Source organism: Tachysurus fulvidraco, chromosome 21, assembly GCF_022655615.1.
Source record: "Tachysurus fulvidraco isolate hzauxx_2018 chromosome 21, HZAU_PFXX_2.0, whole genome shotgun sequence".
Lineage (NCBI taxonomy): Eukaryota > Metazoa > Chordata > Actinopteri > Siluriformes > Bagridae > Tachysurus > Tachysurus fulvidraco.
Genome location: NC_062538.1, coordinates 11269668 through 11287642, shown reverse-complemented (window position 1 = coordinate 11287642; position 17975 = coordinate 11269668). Strand labels below are relative to the sequence as shown.

The 17975-nt window shown below is 37.4% G+C and overlaps 1 long non-coding RNA gene across 2 annotated transcripts; it reads left to right on the top strand.

The window, feature by feature from the left end:
- Positions 1-4113: 4113 nt before the first annotated feature.
- Positions 4114-8539, top strand: LOC113638664. 2 transcript variants are annotated; one of them, XR_003439645.2, is made up of 4 exons: positions 4114-4316; positions 6100-6193; positions 6405-6558; positions 7285-8539. It is a non-coding gene; the product is annotated as an uncharacterized LOC113638664 (long non-coding RNA). The 2 variants fall into 2 exon arrangements; XR_003439646.2 differs by lacking the exon at positions 6405-6558 and having other exon boundaries at positions 4118-4316.
- Positions 8540-17975: the final 9436 nt, after the last annotated feature.

Here is a 17975-nt window from a genome sequence, read left to right as displayed (position 1 = left end):
CATGTTCAGCAACAATTCTTGAATAGTCTGCAGCGTTTAAGAAATGATTGCTTTGTATTAACAGTAAAAAGCATGCCATGCATTCTTCACAGCATTACACCACCTCCACCATGCCATGTTTTACTATTTATGGTGAATCCATGGATTTACGTTGTTGTTGCCAAAATCTGACATTATCTTCTGTGTTCCCCAGCAGAATCAATATTTTTCTAGTTTTCACACTGCATTTCAACCTTTGATTCTTCTGTTATGTTCTGCTGTGTAAGCTCATCCACCTCAGGGTTTGATGTGTTGTGCATTCTGTGATGCTTTTCTGTCTTTCTATCAGCTTAATCCAGTCTGATCTCCCTCATCACCACAGCAATTCCACCCACAGAAACACTGTTCGCTGTATGTTTTTCTTTTATTGCACCATTCTTAGTAAACTCTAGAGACTGTTTTGTGTGTACATCCCAGGAGATCAGCAGAAATATTAAAACAAGCACATCTGCCACCAACAATCATGCTACGGTCAAGATTTGTCCTATTTCTGATGGTTGATATTAACATCACCCAAAGCTGCTTGCCTTTTGAAGGATTTTATTCATTACACTGTTGCCACACGATTGGCTGACTAGATTATTGCATGAATGAAAAGATATACAGCTTCAGTATCACTGCTGTATTACTGCAAACATTAGTCAGAAGTGAAGTTCTGCTGCTTATATTACAGCTTTGCACATTTTCTATTTATATTTTATGTTATCATAACCTCAGGTGGATTAAGCCTGAGTGAGTAGTCTTATTGCGCTCTAATCCTATTATACAGCAGGCTGACATCCACCTCAGCACCTGAGTTCCTGAGTTATTTTTCTAATGCTAGCAAAAAAGTGCCTGATCTTCCTCCTGTCCCAGTGAAGTCCCGTGTTACAGGAATAATCCAGAGCTGTACAGTCAGTGCCACACTCTTATCGTGAAAATGCTGATGAGCTACATGTCATCTGTGTGGAATAGAACTATCCATGTACATGCTGACAGAATGCCCTGGCCTCTGTGCTGACTCAAAAGCAAGGAAATGCAGGAAATCGGATTTTCATGCAGGCAATGTGAGTCCCAACAAAAGATTTGTTGTTGTGGCCTTGATTCTCACCATGTTGCAGATTCATCAGGCTGAGACCTGAACGTATGACAATATCTCTGTTTAACTGCAAGGACCTTGTTTGATAGTGAGCTAGCTGATATTAGACTAGTACATGGTGTACTTTTATATCAGTAGCCTGTTCTACTAGCAAATAACATCAGTTTAAATAAATAAAGATTATTGTTTATTGTAATGTATGAACACTGGGATTTATTTGTCATACTATTTATGAAGGAATGATTTATGTATAAACTGTTCACTGGAGGATTTACACAAGATTATTGTTCAATGTTCATGAAACTCTAGTTATTTGTGAAAATTGTTCTTTATTGTACTTTGCTCCTGTTTATATTTAAATATAAAGAGACTCAGTAACTTGAACCTGGACTGATCAGCTTCAGATCCTTGGTTGGTGATAAGTTACATTTCATGAAACATATAAACAATAAATGAAAGGAATCCATATTAAATTATACAAATCCAATAAATGCATGCCGACAAAGGTGACAGCATTAGTGTGTGTATATGTAAGGCAATATTTAAGCAGAATTAATAGAAAGTTTAGTGCATACTGTACTTAGAAGATTTGTTTACACTGTTTAGTCATCCGGAAATTAGAAAATAGATATTAAAAAAATAAATTACATATATATATATATATATATATATATATATATATATATATATATATATATATATATATATATATATATATTTTTTTTTTTTTTACTTAATGTATTTTACCGATGTTTTATCATAATCATGGTCCGTTAAAACAACCAATATCAATAACACAAAGCTACATTTTCTTAGCAAAGTGCCTCCCAAAGTCCAATCCCCGGTCCTTGTGGGAGATGGAAACATGCAAAGTATGGCATTGCTAAACTGGGTGGTGTGTAGTGTGTAGTCTAACTAGGTCTAATGAAGGCCTGTTTGGTTCCACATGGAAACATACTGTATGTAGTTTAGAAATAACATCTAATATAACTGATAATTTATGATACAGTATACTTGACAGTGCACTTGAGGAGTAGGCCACTTCACCAATGCACAATATATTTGTCAAACAAACAATTGCTAGCTTTTACCAATTTTTCTGGCTAGTAATATCAAAATTCACTCCTGGACAAGCTACATAAGTGAAGGTAACTAATTAACTGGCCATCATTAGAACAGTTTTGCTTGCATTATGAAAGCTGGCTATGATAGGTAATGTTGATAAACTATTGTGTAAACAAAACCCATGATTTAGTCTGAAAAAGTGAAAATAATATTTGTACAGATGTCAGTTTGAACATTGTAAGACTATTTAATAATCATCATCAGTGGACTAACCTTGGTTACCAAAATGACCACAGAAGCTTGAACTGTTACAACAGAGAGAGAGATGAGGTTGTGATCGCAGTCATAACCTACAATGTGGTCAGGTGATTAAACAGAGCGAAACTCCTCCGAATGTTATGAGGTGAATTATTTACTCGTTTATTTTTAGGAGAAAGTACAAGTAGATACAATAAGCACACATCATCTACAAAGTACAAATAACACAAAAGGACAGATGACAGAACTACAAGCAGAGGAAACAGAGCATGAGTACAAAGGAGAGAACTTTCAAATGCAGCTGTCTGGGTCTTAAATAGAAGACATATTGTACATATATATAACATGCTGTGTATCTATCTATATGTGTGTGTGTGTGTGTGTGTGTGTGTGTGTGTGTGTGTGTGTGTGTGTGTGTGTGTGTGTGTGTGTGTGTGTGTGTGTGTGTGTGTGTGTGTGTGTGTGTGTGTGTGTGTGTGTAATAGTTTGCCCCACATCTTTTTTATTATGCTGTGTTGCGCAACTTCAAAGTCATTCATTTTATCTTCCCATTCTATCACCATTCTTTCACTATTAATATCTTATTAGTCACTGCAACAACTTATTATCTTCACTTTGTACTAAGGCATTTTAAAATTTTGTGCCTGATTGTAATGTTGCAGGAGGCACTTCATTCAGTTCTGTTGAGGTTTTTGTGGCTAATCAGAGCAGCTTGGCCTGTAGCCGAATGAGGGCTGCTGTAATGGTGGTAATTAAAGGCTTGTGAGGGAGGGGTGGATAACATGTAGGGGGGGGGTGTTTGACTGTGTTGGAGTAAATAGCTCATGGGCTTTTCCTCTCCTGCGCTGCTCATAAGGTGGCCGTGACATGTTTTGTGAACAGTTTCTGCCCACCGGCATGTCCCAACGTGTTTACTTTAGCTCCTTATCACTTCCTGAGCCTGAGTGGCAATCAAGGACGCTGTGAGGCCTTCCTGCCCCCTCTCGATTAGCTACCGCCTCCCCCTACATCACTGACTGTATCATGAAGCTCAGGTGCTCTCTGAGGCAATGGCATGGCTAAAAGTTCCTTATATCCTTCTTGTCCCTGTCCCTCAGGAGACATGTATAACTCACTCGCTTTCCCCTCTCACAAACAAGCAGGGGGGAAATATATGTCTTCTTAAATATGGTGCTCATTACTGGAGTTAAAACAAATGCTTCTTTTACACTAGTTTTAAGCTAATGCTAACATTTCAGTTCTTCAGCCATTTAAACATTTGGGGGCATCAAAACATGCATTAAGCAAGTTATTAATCTGCCTATATTGTTTTAAATGGATTAAATTGACATTCAGGGGAACTTGAAATGATTGATACAGATAAATTAGGCACTTTCTGACCAGAAATGTTTTTAAGTTGTCCTGTAAGGCCCAGTAAGGGTTAAATCCTTGTCAGTGTGAGAGTCAGAGTGCTGTTGCACGCTGAAGGCTGTCCTGGCAGGAAGATGAGCTCTTAGGCAATGCCACATATCAGCTCAGTGGCTGAATGATCTCCTGGAGCCTTTCCAAATTCAGACCATGTTGTCAGAAAGGCAAAGGTTGCACTACTCCTGCTTTTGTTTGTTTTTGGTTTTCTGGCTTCCTGTAAAAATTAGCCAACGCAAATAAGAGCCGTGTGCGGCACCCAGATGAAAGCAGTGCCTTGCAGAGCACACGTCACCTACGTGACAGACTCATGAGAGGAAGTCCAGACAGAACATCTGCCTCCCTGTGATCCACCACTTCCCCCTGATACTCAGCCTTGTGTCCTTTTCTCTTTTCCTCACTTCTCTCTGTATGTCCTTGATCTTTCAGCGTGTCAAACCCTCAACTAACCACAAGATTACAACATGGCACTGTGAGTAAAATTCAACTCAAACTGTCCAACCAGGAGAAATTTATCAGGCACAAAATTAGATTAGGCACTTGAGTCATATTAGATTAAAGAGAAATTATATACAGAGAGAATGCAATGCAGTCAAGTTCAGAAACAGCAAACCGTAAAATATATACTTGGGTCGATTTTGAAATCTTTAGAACATTTACATATATCAATGGCTAGATGATGTTTTTGCGTCCCATTTTTTCTTAATGATCTAACATTGACTCCACAAGTTTGTGTAAGACTTATAATCCATTTGAGATCAAATCCATCAGTGTTGTCTGAACACACCCCTTTTGTACAAAGCACTATGACACAATTGCTTATGCTTATATTTTAATAGGAAACAGAATATAGCATATTCAATATTCAAATATTAAACATTTCATAAAAATGAGAAAAGACCGCAAGTATGAGACCTTATCATTATCTATATCTTTTAGCAGATAATGTTTCTTCTTTCTATAATGAAATGCTTAAAAGTTGTGTAAATATTATATTGATGAGGCGTACAAATCTTGTATTTGTTTTAACATCATTTTATTGAGTAAACTATTACGAAAATCTGTATTCAGAATCTTTTCACCTGACATGCTGTTATTACAGTGTAAATACTCAATGAACAAAAAGACGTATATTTACTTTTGTTTATGAAAGGGAAAGACAGACTGTCAAGGAGAGATACTTATACTGATGCATACTGGTTGTACTGTTGCATGTTTGGCAGTTTAATACAATATACACACAATTTTTTATAAACGCACATCCAAATGAATAGACATACTCAGAGCAGGCAATGGTCAGGTGATCAGCAAATAACAAAACTAGGTAAGGCAAGAATGACAAACTACGAAGGTTTGGTAACGACTGGTAGGAACGCACAGAGTATATGCAGCTCAAAGTGTGTGTGTGTGTGTGTGTGTGTGTGTGTGTATGTGTGTGTGTGTGTGTGTGTGTGTGTGTGTGTGTGTGTTGGGGATTGTAGTCCATGGCAGCCACATCTGTGGAGTGTGATGTTTCCTGGGAAAAAGAGTCCAGACGTAACATTGACCTGACAGACAAAATTCTGAGTGTAGTAAAATATCCATATACCATGTTTCATTAACACTATTTACTTTGTATGATGCATGAACATGCATAACAACAATGTTTTAACAATAATGCTGTTATTGCATTGCTTACATCATCCCATGCTGCCATCCAGTAGTCTAATGAGCATTATAACGCTGCTGTTTCGAATTTGATTGGTCAAAAGGTGTTCATTCATTCTCTGTAACAGCATTTCTGTCAGTAGCTCAGCTCCTTATGTTGTGTGTAATAATGCTGAAGATTTCTGTGAGGAGATTATTTATAGAACGAGTCTCCAGTGTCAGCATATTTAGAGGTAAAGCTGTAACTTTAAGTTCATGTTTTCTGGACAGTTGATGATTCTTGGTTTCTTGATAACATGACAAGCTGCAATGATAACATTTTTTGTTGTCATATTACCAATTGAGAGAAAAAAGATAGCCTGTGTCATTCTTTAATGAAGAAAAATACATAATCATTGGCAAATTGTTGCATTGTAAAAGAAATGAAACACATTGGTCTATGTGGTATATATGGGGGGATATTATTAGAGAATAATCAGCTTTGGATTGACAACAGTAACTTCTTATTTTCTTTATAATACCAAGCTTTACTTCATTATTTTATTGTAAATTTACTATATACATTTTTACCGTAAAAACTGTAAATAAATATTGATATATTCTCTTAGTTTCTACAGCTGAGATGGATGGATGTTGGCTGAGAAGTGAGATTTGAGGTGACCAAACAGCCATAGGACAGTTTTCATTACAGTTACATTCCAGGTAAAGGAATCTTTATGTATCTGGACAAATATCTGCTCCAAAAAATAGCTAGAATGTTCTACTTCCTCATCATCACCTCTGGTGAAAGTGTGAGACGATAACACTGAGAGAAAGAGAGAAAGAGGGATAAGGGAGGGGGGAGGTAAGGTGAAGAGCAAACCGGGTGCCAGGGCTCTTCTCTTTTAAGTCTGCTTCCTCCTCTCACTCACAGAGATGGGAGTCTTCCTGTGTCTGGCCTTTGTCACCTCCTGTGAGCCAAGAAGAGCTTGAAAAGGAAATGAAGGATCTTCTTCTTGCCACCTTAATATCACCGGTCATAATCACTTTTGTCCTAAGTGGACAACAAGCAGACATCCGTGGAAGAAGTGAGGACTCTGGGAAATTTGTACAGGATTCAAATCTGCTTGTAAAACTGATTCTCGTTCAGCTTATGATGAGAGCTCAAACTGCTGAATTTAGATCTGTAGTGTGAAAAAATACCTCTGATCTGATTTGGTCAGAAGCTATTGATTTTCTGTAACAGCAGCCTTTTATTTCATGGTTTCTACTTTTTATATTGAACTTTTATGTTGAGTAAAATTCTTATCAGGAAACTTGAATTAATCAAATGACTAAATGAAGTACAATATGATTCATACTAAATTCAACATACCTGCCAAAATGGGTACCTGTTATTAAGCTACATAGTTTTTAAATACATTTTACATACCAAGAAAAGCCTGCATTTACACACGATGAAGCTTATTATATACGTTTCTTTTTCTAGATGTAGATAAATGCTTTATGTATATACTTGACTAGAAGATACACTGTGTTCTAAATCACATGTAACATCACCTTACACTGATATAACTTTATACTGATTCATGATTTGATGCAGATATTTACACAAAATGACCTTTTGACACCAAACACAGTTATATTTGGAGTAAAGAGGATACTGTACATAGTTCTACTCTAAGCCATTGTTATAACCTCAGTGAGAAACTCAGTGTGTGTGTGTGTGTGTGTGTGTGTGTGTGTGTGTGTGTGTGTGTGTGTGTGTGTGTGTGTGTGTGTGTGTGTGTGTGTGTGTGTGTGTGTGTCTGCAGTAAGGACCCAGATGCTCAAGCCAGATGGTGAAGCCGCAGTCCTAACCACATGCACCAAAAATACATTAAAATAAGATGAGACGAAGACACACTTCAGCACGCAGTACCTGAGAGTGAAAGAGTGAAGCTGTTATATACACACTGACTGTAATCACACCTCACTCTTCCTTCATAAACCCTTCTGTTTCGAGGTGAAAACTGAGCCCGAAAGCTTAAGGATTGCCCTGATCCACTGAGTCATATGACTGGATTGAGGCTGTGCTGCTAATTAGTGAATGAAGCTGAAAATAAATCTGTGAGTTGGTGCAAAGATGAAAACTTTACTCGTCTTGCATCAGTCATCTTGTTTCACTGCCTGTAAAAGGCACTGTATGGGATAACTTCAATCTGTATGTCAAAGCTCTGTGTCTATATGTTTATGTGTCTGTGATTTCTGGCTACCGCAATCCTAATTGTATGTCTACCCATCTACATCTTTCTCTCTTTCTTACTCTGTCAAAGACATACTTTATCAGTCTGTCTGTCTGTCTGTCTGTCTGTCTGTCTGTCTGTCTGTCTGTCTGTCTGTCTGTCTGTGTGTCTGTCTGTCTGATTATAACAGTCTGCTTTCTTATTGTTTCTGTGCATGTCTAGCTGAATGTCTATCAGGCTGAGCTGTACCTCTCTCTGTTTTTTCACCAAATATGTATATGTCTGTCAAAAATGTTCTGTCAGTCTGTCTACCTGTACATCACTTGTGTACATCACTTGATGTACATCTGTATGTCTGGCTTTGCATCCATCTGACTGGAAGTCTGCTTTCAGTTTGTCTGTCTGTCAAATCCTCACATATATCTTTTCACCTGTACTTAAGGCTGTCTATCATTCTATCCGTCTATGTACATATCTATATATCTAGCAATCTGCCCTGTCTACAGTTCTAATCAATCTGTCTGCCTGTCAGTCAGACTGCTGTGTCTCTTTGTCTGTCTATCTCTCCATCTACCTATCTGGTTGTATGTATGTCTGTCTTTCTGTCCATTTATCTGTGTTAAAAGGTGTTTCATTGTGAGAGCTCATCACTGGTAAATGTTCCTATGTGGTCAGTGTGAGATAGTGTGGATTAGGTGGTATTTAGTGGATGTTTATTCATGCAATCAATAAAGTAAGCTAACTGAGATGAAACCGAGCGACCAGCGATGATGAATGGAGTTTCACACTTAATCCCTTCTTGCAGGCTCGGGCTGCTTTAATCGGTTTACCCAGGAGATTGAGGTTGAGGAAAGCAGCTGCAATATTGAAAAGGGTAAGGGTTTGTAGGTTGGATAGACATTTCTTATGGCAATAAAGGTTTTCAATTCCCTCAGGTGATAATTCAGGTAATCCATAACTACACTATGGGTTTTTTTGTTGTTGTTGTTGTTAACAGCCAAGAAGACAAGAAATACCACATATTTATCAATCTGGCAACCCTACACATGACCCTGTTTTCTCATAGCTTTACACTAAAGATGTTGCTCTTTATTTTTTACATTGCAGGAATGTTACTCCTTATTACATGGCATAATTTAAGAACATTTCATAAATGTTATTTGTATAACATTACATCGGAATACATTAATTAAATACAGTACTGAATGTGTGGCCTGTGTGCTCTGTTAACTGGGTTGCCATACAATATAATACAACTCATACAATATGAAATATGTCAAACAAGTCCTTGTTTTATGTATCATTTAGAAACATATGTACACTATTTCTACATATTTAAATGTCAGAGTGTGAACAGTCCTAAAATGTTGCATGCTAATTTGCTAGTTTTTGTTTAATATTCAGTGTTTTGTGAAGCAAAAATTTGAAAAAACATTCTTTTGTAACACAATTTTCGTTAGGACTAATGGAACCATATACAGGAATGTTCATTTAGCTCACGTTTTCCTTTTTACTTCTTGTGACTGTGAGTCGTTGTGCTGAATTAAAACTCAGAGCTGTGTGTCACAAATCTACTCTGTTTCCTGTATCCGAGGTCATCAGCACTCACGTGTCATTTGATATTAATTCCTCTGCATGTCCTTTGTCCTTTGTAATCCTGTCACATGTCTTGGGTTCTTCAGCAGACTGTCTATGAGTCTCACCAGTCGGTTGATGGACTCGTGTATCCTCGCTCATCCACAGAGCTACAGTTGGCAATAACGACTGCACGTGCAGGAATATTATATACACAGAATAATCAGTTTGAAGTTTCAGTCATGCCCTGACCTCCATCCTTCATTTGCCTTCTGTGATTTGCTTACACAAAGCAGGGCATTTTGAATGAGCCGGATGTGAATTTCGCATGCACAGAAGCTTGTGTGTGTGTGTACATGGGATCATATGACCTAGAGTAAGTGAATGATGTAGGATTGATTGCAGACCAGAATTCTGAGAAAACCACAGCGTAGTGGCCTAAAAATGGTGCTTTGCATACCAGATAAAAACGCCCTGTACACGCCTGTACTGCGGCCTAGTCACAAAGGGCAGAACATGACCAAAACCACACATTCTGTTTTGCGTTAGTCACATTACAGCAGTGACAAATCCTCAATGCAAAGCTTGTCTACATTACAAGCTTTAAGTGAATAGATATTAAAGTATAGCAATTTTTGCACATTTTTACCCAGTTCTGTCTCTTTTCTGTGTATGATGTTGCCTAGTTTGTTTTACCTGCGATATTACATGATCAATAACGAACAATGTGCAGTGCCAGAGTTTGCTTTTTGTCTTGTTACAGTTATAATAATAATAATAATAATAATAATAATAATAATAATAATAATAATAATAATAATAATAATAATAATAATAATAATAAGTGGATATTTGTTTGATTAGTTCCGAAAAGAATATTGATGAAAATGAAAAGAAAATGAATTCTATTGTACACATTATGGAAATAATCAGAAATAATTCTTATTTGTCTTGCATCATCAGTGTTAATATTTATTAAATCATCCAGAGTAACAATCAGTGCAAGTTACCTACTTATGGAACTGGAAGAAATCCACACAGAAACAGGAAGAATAGGTGCAGCTCCACACAGACAGTAACCTGAGCTCAGGAACGAACCCTGGAGCTGTGAGAAGACAACACTGTACCAATGTGCTGACCTTCAGACCTTTATCATTAGTGTATAATTATTCTATATTGTCCCCTCTGGTAGACCCTGAAGTCTTTTGGGTTTAAGGTCCAAAGATGAACAGGAGCCAGTCAATCAGAATCTCAGCATTAATTTCCATACCATCTGGATCAGTAAAACAATATAGAATATGGCACCTTTGGTGGCAGAGCATCTCATTTTAAGGTGAGTGAAAATATAGGGACATGTAGTCTTACAGTAAATAACACTTAATATTTGATTGCATACCTCTTACTTCCAATAACTGCATCAAATCAGCAATGACGTCACCAAACTGTTGCATTCGACTTTTGTGATGCTTTTACAAGTTTCTACTGCAGCTTCTTTCTTCACAAGGTGAAATGCTGCTCACTTGGGTTAAGGTCTAGAAATTGACTTGGTCAGTCTAAAATCTTCCATTTTTTTCCCTCTGTTAAAGTCCTTTATAACAGTGTATTTTGGATATTTGTTATGCTGCATGATGAAGTTCCTCCAAGTTAGATTAGATGTATTGGAGTATTTTCTGTGAATAGTCAGATAGAATGTTTCTGTGGATTACTGAAATGATCCTGAAAGATCAAGTATGACTGATGACCTCATATATATTTTGGATAATGAGCAGATCCTTTCTTTCCTAGAGGAAAATGATGGTTAGAAAAAATTAGGTTTGGTGGCTCATCTCTGTATTTCTTGGTGAATTCCATTCTGTTCGTCTGGTATTGCTGTTGAGAAGTAAACATCTTTGAATGGTGGACTGTAAGACCTTCACTTCATCCTGTGGAGCTTATTGTTGATATCACTGCCTGCTGTTTGGAGTTTTTTCTGCAGTTTTCCTTGGCTGATCTATTCAATGTATGTTGCTTAGTACATGAGTGCTTTCTTTCTTCTTCAGGTCATTCCAAACTGTTGCATTGGCTGTTTGTGCAGAGCCTCTGATTGATTTTGACTCTGTTCTCAGGTTTTAGAATGACTTGCTTGTCTCCCACAGACAGGTCTGTGGTCCCCATTGTGCGTTCATCATTTTTAACAACAAATGCAGTCTTCACATCCAAAACACAAAGCCAAGAATAGATTTATTTTGGGCAATTCATATTTTAATCAATCTCACTGGCTGAAATTTGATCTATCATCTCATATTCATCCTTTCATCTCAAAGCTAAATGTCTATAGCAAAAACAAGAGAATATTCTTGCCATCTCCTTGTAATGATTCCAGAAAGGACTGTAACTGTACAATGTTACTCAGGCTGATTACTCAACAACTACACTCTCGAATGTCTAGCATGCTCAGTTAGATATCTCAGTTACTACTGGACAAAATGTCACTTTGTACTTAAAAAAAAGACAAAATGTTTGGAACTAAACTATAGTGGTAAAGAGAGTAAAGGACCTAGAGCATCAGATGAATGCAAGGAAGAACCAGATTCCTTGCATTAAAGTAAATAAATGAAATGATCTAATCATAGGTAATTATAATTATATATATAATTTAATCAAGCTCTGTACTTTCACTCATTTTAATTGAGTTAGATTTCCACACAATATCCCACACATTTACTGTTAAGTATAAATATCTTTCATATATCCAGACATTCTTACAAGAAACACGAGAAGCTCCTGAATATTGCTTTATTATTAATTCTGTATAATGTAAATCATTTATTATTAATTATATTATTCTTTGAGCACCAGTAATGCCCCAGAGAGCATTAAAAAGATTTTTTGGCTTAACCGCTTTTCTACCGATGAGCTCGAGATCATCATTTCGAAAGAAGTAGATGAGTCACGTGTTGTAAATGAAGCATGTTGGATTGAGGCTTATTGTTCAAAGCCAAATCCAGAGGGGAATCAGTGACACTCCTTAGAACTGCATGACCGACGTCCTAATCATCAGGAAGCAAAACACAGTCAAGAACAAACACGTGGGCAAATAGGGAGTGTTAATGCTGACATTTCTGTGCATCATACTCACAGAGTAAGACTCACCTCACATTCAATCTCGTTGTCCTTATCCTTCCATTTTGTAATATCTGTTCTAAACATTAAATAGCTAACAAGACCAGGCGAGCATTTACCTGCTAAACATCTCCATCAACTGCACAGATCTTTATTCCGTCACAGTTCCTGGTCACATATTTTTGATATCTGATGGCAAAATTTTGTCTTCTGTATTATTTGGGATAAAGCTCGACACAAAATGGAAATATCGGCTTATCACAAAATAACTTTAAAAAAAAGATAAAATCAGGATGTACGTTTTAGGTTTATAAATGTATCAATTCATTATAGTACTTATGTGTAACATACAAAGGTGTATCAAGTCCTTTTTCTAAAAAAAAAAAATTCTATTCACATAAATTTTGAGTTTCTCCTTTTTGTTGTAAAGTTCTCAATGACACGACCGAAATGAAGAGGAAATGAAGAGGTATTGTTATTGAGTGTGTTGTTTTTTAAAAAATAAATATTGTATAATTGTTTTCTGCAAGTTGACTTTTGTTTAACAGCGACAGAAGAAGTCTCCAGTCTTAGGGATTAACAGTCCATGTTAGGACAGAGGAGAGAGAGCTGAGAGAAGCCTAAGAGAGGCTGGTTAACTAATTAAAAGAAGTCACATAGAGCAGTAAATCATAAACACAAACACAGCAAACATGCTCTGGTGTATCATCAATAAAACTCTTGCACCTAGCAGATTAACTGTGCGGTCTCAAGAAACTCAATGAGCAAACTAAGGCCCACCTTAAGCTAGTGTTCTCACAAACACCGGTCTGTGAGAGCGAACCATGTCAGCATTTCTCAAGAGAATGACTGGCCAAGTAACCCATGAATACTCTGGACACATTTTCTCACCCGCATGCAGACACAGTCAGACCTTTCATTCTGGATTACAGAGTGCAGGAGGAGGAGAATAGGTGCATAGAAGCCGGGGAATGTGAGTCGGCTTCACGGTGAAGTGGTGGGAGGGGATGGAGATGGACAGATTGCACAGCGTTTGGGAGACACGGCCCTAATGAATACGACAGAAGTAGATCGAGTGACTCATCCTACAGAGCTGAAAACCAAAGCCCTGCCTGCTTATCAGATCAACTCTGAGAGACAGAAAGGAAGGATGATGGGCTAGTAGGATTCCAGAGATTTATGAACTATGCCACTTTCCTTGCAGCACACACACACACACACACACACACACACACACACACACACACACACACACACACACACACAGTTTGACGTCAAATGATTAGGTTCAAGGAAACCTCACGTATCCACTGCCACTTCTAACGGCCCTAACCTCTCTATGTGCCGTCCCTCTGTTGCTATGACAGCTACCTGATTCACATATAGTTCCTTAAAAGAGCTCTGTGCACGACACGTGTGCACTGGCTACCATGGCGACAGGACATATGTCAGCTTGGCATAGCTTGGCACTTTAAGTTCTCACACACTCACAGACACACACACACACACACACACACACACACACACCAAAACCTTTCCACTCTGAAACATTCAAAGGCTCACATACATAATTCAGTTTGTTCTGCAATGCTACACTAGCAGCTAGGCCGACAACTTCACCTCCGCCCACGTCACAATGTCCTTGTGCAGAAATGTTCAGCACTGTCCATGAGGTGGATCGAGTGAATTAACCCAAACATAGAACTGTGTTTATTTTCCTGTCTGATTTTTGCTTGGGTTACATTTCTAGAAATATGGCAGCCATCAGGACTAAGTGGATATAAACTGCACATCTGGATCACACTCTATTCAAATGCCATAATCTTTATCTTATTCACAATTGTTTTTTCCCTTATTTAACACCAAAATTATCACAACACTCTGCTCCTTGTGTGCAGTCACAGTGACAGTGGCAATGCAATATTTACAATTTAACATGTCATAAACCTCATGAGATTCATTCACTAGAAGACTTTTCACCAGCATTTCATCCACCATCTTTTTTCTGCTTGTCTGTTCAAAACTGGACCTGATTGGTTAGGAGGTTAAAAAAAAAAGAGCTTGAAGACTGCTTTACTGAAAATCTGTGTAAGATCTACTATGATGAAGAAACCCAGAAGGGGCAGTGCCTGAGACTGCTGCTGGTGTGGACTGACACCAAGACACTATGGAGCAATGACTGCTTTATAGATTACTGCATCATACAAAGTAAGAATCCGACTTTAGACTGTAAGTGTAAAACACATCAACAAAAAAAACCACAACACCAGACCTGAGAGTCAAACACTGACCGTGATCTACCTCACCCAACAGTCCTAGCATGTCTCCAATATCCCTTAAACATGTTCAACATAAACCCATAAAACATGGTCTCTATATGTTTCATTGTCAAGCTTTTGTCGTTGTTGTGTGTCAGTTTTGATGGGTGTTCCACAGATTTGCCTACACTTTACCTGTTTCTACGTTAGATCTAGTTGGTTTATGGTTCTTGTCCTATGGTTTTTGGTTGTGTTACACTGTTTCAGTAAAATCTGCCTCTAAAAATTCATGACAATAATAACACAACACAACACATATAATCCCTTCTGCTAGACTAAATAAGTAACAGATTTTATATAAAAAAAATTAAATAAATAAAAAAAACTGTTATCCTTCTTCAAGGTCATAATCAGCAGAGAGCAGGTAAAGTAATCGCCAGCAAAGTCTCAGATGCCCTTGTGTTTTTGGCACCCTATGGCTGTACCAGAACTGAATTGAAATCTGTTTGAGACATTTAAGAACTCCCCAAAGCCAGTTGAGAGGTCAAGCTCATTAGATTTAGAAGTTATAATCTTCTCCTGTTTGTTAGCTGCATTAGCCTCAGAGCAAGTCCAGACTGATCCACTATAGTCAGGCTATAACCTGTTGTCCCTAAACGTCTGGCATTTACAGTTTACAGCCTGAAGCAACCCAAAGGCTCGTTATTTACCACATAACAGTATGTGCAAACACACACACACACACATACAGTATAATAGAATAAAAGGTCAGTTAATGAGCAGCCTGTTGAGGTGTGAACGTGTGTATTCCACATTCTCTCTCTCTGTCAGCTTTCTGCAGAAGGGTGTGTCCTTGTAATAACATTATCACCTCCTGTGGGTGAATAATGACCATGTCTCGCCTCACAGCTCACAGCTCTCGACTCTCTTCTCAGCCTGTGATGGCAAAACACAATGCAAATGGCAGCAAATCGTCAATGAGCTTGTGTTAAATCATGCAAATGTTTTCCATTCAACATCCGGAGAGTTCAGAGCACAGCAGCTCTGTGTGCAAAACACTAAGAAAAAGCATCCACGCAGAGGTACACATGCACTGCTGATCTTATTGTTTCATAAGCTAGTAATAATGATGTTGGCAGGTTCTTTGGGATTAGTATAAATGTTTTAAATGGAAAACAGGAGCACTTGGTGTAGACTGCAGCAGAATATACATGTAACTCTGTGGTGTTAGGGGACTTGTCACAAAAATTCATCATGCATAACTGAAGAAATTTTTAAAACTTATTACATTTTTTTTAAATAAACTTTTCATGTTTTCAGACATTTAGTCTGTTTTGTCTTTTATCATTTTATTTTCCATCCTTTTTTGTTTGGATTTGTTTGTTTCCTGATTTCCAGAGAAGGCAGAGAAATGTGTGGAGTTAGTTCTGTTTCCTGCGGCAGGTTCCAGGTTCAGTGGGATCAGGTTACACATAGCAGCCTCTTTACTCAAATCACATCTGGTCAGTACAAAACCTGAAATCAGCTTCGCTTTATTTGTCTTGTAAATGAGAGACCAAACTCTCAGAGATAGGCTGTTTTTCACTCAAGTACTTTTGTCTATCTATCTATCTATCTATCTATCTATCTATCTATCTATCTATCTATCTATCTATCTATCTATCTATCTATCTATCTATCTATCTATCTATCTATCTATCTATCTATCTATCTATCTATTTGTCTGTCTGTCTGTCTAATTAGGTTATAGGAAGGTTGCAATTATTTGTGCTTATTGTTTACTACACAAACTAGGAAATATTATACAGTGTGTTCAGAAAGCATTCAGACCCCAGTGTTTTTTACAGTTTAATGCTAAAACGCTTTACTTTTTCCCCTCAGATCAAACTCATTATCTATAAAGACAAAGCAAAACCCAGATATATTAAAGATTTTTGAATATACCCTGGCATAAGTTTTCAGACTCTTTCTAATGGCTTTGCTACGATTGGAGTCTACATGCAGCAAATTGAACTGATTGGACATGATTTGGAAAGGCAAATGCACCAAGAGATGTACCAGCTCCAGATGGATTCAGCTTCATGACGATTCAGACATTCAAAGAGGAGATGCCAACTATATGTGGTCTTGAGGACAACAACATCCTCAACACTCTCTAATTGTTTATAACAATTTATAATAACACCCTCCCGTGTCAACCAAATGACGATAGGTTCCCTTTTGAGTCTGGTTTCTCTCAAGGTATCTTCCTATTTCATCTAAGGGAGTTTTTCCTCACCTCAGTCACCTCAGGCTTGTTCATTGGGGATAAATAGAAACACATTTAAATATACTTTTGGACTTTTGTAATAAATAAACAAAAAACAAACAAATAAATAAATAAATATAATAATAATAATTTGTACTATATTTTTTATGTTTTTTTATGTTATATTTTTTTATGTTCTGTAAAGCTGCTTCCTTTTAAATTTCAATTTAAAAAGACTATACAACTAAAATTGAACTGAATTGAATTAAATTGAATTGAAATGCCTGTCAATAGCAGAGATAAAAATCAAACCAGGAGCTCAGATGAATTGCCTGCAGAGATCAGAGTCAAGATTGGGGGTGAGACACAGATCTGGAGAAGTCTAAAAAAAACTTGTCTAGCTTCTCAAGAGCACAAGGAGTCCTCAAGAACAACAAGGAGAGGAGATACTTCCACCTGACATAAAGTCCAATCGGTGTCTTCCTTCCATTTTTCCTTCATTCGATCATCTGCAGTAAGTATTTTATCCTGCTCAGTATCCAAGTACACACAGCTTTACACCAAGGGATAATTTGGCATAGCCATGCCACCTACTGACATGCTTTTGGGAAGTGGGAGGAAACTGAAGAACCTGGTGGAAACCCATAATGACAAAGGAAGAAACTCTGCACAGACAGTAACCCGAGCTCATGATTAAACCAGGGATAATTGAGCTGTGAGGTTGCAGTGCTGCCCAATCCACCACCATGCTGTCCTTATGTCCTCAATATTATTTTAGCTACATAAACTCACAGGTCTTTGACCTGTAAATTTTCTGACGTATTAATTTAAATTTTAATTCAAAAGAAAACAACAGACTAAATACACAACAATAGACAAAGACATGAAGGGTAATAATAATGAGATAAAAGTATCAATAAATGGATTATTATAGTACATAGAATAAGTGAACATCATGAAAGAGATTTTTATTATGATATCAAAGGAGGGCTTAAATTCATTAAATTACCTGTTTGATATTTGGTTTTATGCCTTTGTTTTGGGATGTTAACAAAAATGTGTGAGAATTGTTTGTCAAAGGTGTGGTCTAGTTGGGT